The sequence below is a fragment of the Triticum aestivum genome, chromosome 7B (genome assembly GCF_018294505.1).
Source record: "Triticum aestivum cultivar Chinese Spring chromosome 7B, IWGSC CS RefSeq v2.1, whole genome shotgun sequence".
NCBI classification, from domain to species: domain Eukaryota; kingdom Viridiplantae; phylum Streptophyta; class Magnoliopsida; order Poales; family Poaceae; genus Triticum; species Triticum aestivum.
This window is the reverse complement of record NC_057813.1, coordinates 727,657,044-727,659,257: the sequence shown is the minus strand read 5'-3', so window position 1 is coordinate 727,659,257 and position 2,214 is coordinate 727,657,044.

The window sequence follows — 2,214 nt, the reverse complement described above, 5'->3', positions numbered from 1 at the left end:
TGCCGTGCGTTCGGTACTTGGATCGGTCAGATCGTGAAGACGTACGACTACATCAACCGTGTTGATAAACGCTTCCGCTTAGCGATCTTTAAGGGTATGAAGATACACTCCCCCTCTTGTTGCTATGCATCACCATGATCTTGCATGTGCGTAGGATTTTTTTTGAAATTACTACGTTCCCCAACAGTGGCATCTGAGCCTGGTTTTATGCGTAGATGTTATATGCACGAGTAGAACACAAGTGAGTTGTGGGCGATACAAGTCATACTGCTTACCAGCATGTCATACTTTGGTTCAGCGGTATTGTTGGATGAAGCGGCCCGGACCGACATTATGCGTACACTTACGCGAGACTGGTTCTACCGACGTGCTTTGCACACAGGTGGCTGGCGGGTGTCTGTTTCTCCAACTTTAGTTGAACCGAGTGTGGCTACACCTGGTCCTTGCGAAGGTTAAAACAACACTAACTTGACGAACTATCGTTGTGGTTTGATGCGTAGGTAAGAACGGTTCTTTCTCAGCCCGTAGCAGCCACGTAAAATTTGCAACAACAAAGTAGAGGACGTCTAACTTGTTTTTGCAGGGCATGTTGTGATGTGATATTGTCAAGACGTGATGCTATATTTTATTGTATATGATGATCATGTTTTGTAACTGAAGTTATCGGCAACTGGCAGGAGTCATATGGTTGTCGCTTTATTGTATGAAATGCAAACGCCCTGTAATTGCTTTACTTTATCACTAAGCGGTAGCGATAGTCGTAGAAGCAATAGATGGCGTAACGACAACGATGCTACGATGGAGATCAAGGTGTCGCGCTGGTGATGATGGTGATCACGACGGTGCTTTGGAGATGGAGATCACAAGCACAAGATGATGATGGCCATATCATATCACTTATATTGATTGCATGTGATGTTTATCCTTTATGCATCTTATCTTGCTTTGATTGACAGTAGCATTTTAAGATGATCTCTCACTAATTATCAAGAAGTGTTCTCCCTCAGTATGCACCGCTGCGAAAGTTCTTCGTGTTGAGACACAACGTGATGATCGGGTGTGATAGGCTCTACGTTCAAATACAACGGGTGCAAAACAGTTGCACACGCGGAATACTCAGGTTAAACTTGACGAGCCTAGCATATACAGATATGGCCTTGGAACACAGAGACAGAAAGGTCGAGCGTGAATCATATAGTAGATATGATCAACATAGTGATGTTCACCATTGAAAACTACTCCATCTCACGTGATGATCGGACATGGTTTAGTTGATTTGTCGAAAAAGGGTTTCCCCCTGCTTTGTATACAAAGCAACCAACCGAACATCCAATGATAGGTGCTGGGGCGGAAGCAGCACAGTCACGCCCAAAAGGAAAGAAAGAGAAAATAGAAAAGAAACTAATGCCAACAACGGCGGATCGACAAAAAAACGAAGAAGCCTCGAGGCCACTGCACCCACCGGAGATCGCCCACCAAGCTCCGAGCTTCTGAAGCGCCGGTACCAATCAGCACCTTCAAGAAGGAACGTGACAATGACGACGCTGCTACCAAGGGTTTCCCCCGGTACGCTGTGAGGAGAGAGGAAGGGTAGCCCCGACGCCCTTCAGGAAGGTCAGGCGGTACCCACAAGCGCCAACGCGTCACTGTCGGCCAAGCCAACAGAGATTTCTCCCGATCCCAACCACCACCTCAGGCACTCCAGAGCTCGCCACCAAACAGACCCTCACCCTGCGCCAACCCGGTCACGAAGCTTCTCACGCCGTCTCACCACAGCACCGTGAAGCATGGTCCGCACAAAGAAGGAGAGGAGCCGGGACTAGGGCAGCAGCACCGTCGGCACGCGGGAGGGCCCCACCTCCACCGTCTCGACGGTAGCTGACCGGACGCAATAGCAAGAACATACCAGGCCCGTGGCCGCACAGGCCCGGCCGGGATCTCCGAGGCCCATAAAGTTCCCGCCTTTGCGCTGCAGCCGGCACGCCGTCGATGCCGCCGCCCCTGTCCAAGCCGCTCCCCTGCCTCCCCCGCACAGAGAGCCGCCAAGTGGAAGCACCACCACCGCGCGCGCCGCCGGCCACCACCACCAGGTCGCCGGACCGCCACCGGCCGAGTCGCACCACCACCGCACGCCCGCGACAGAGGGGAACCAACGCAGCCGCCGAGGGCCCGAAGCCGGACCCCAGCCGCCGCCCACGCCGCCCGCAGCCCGCG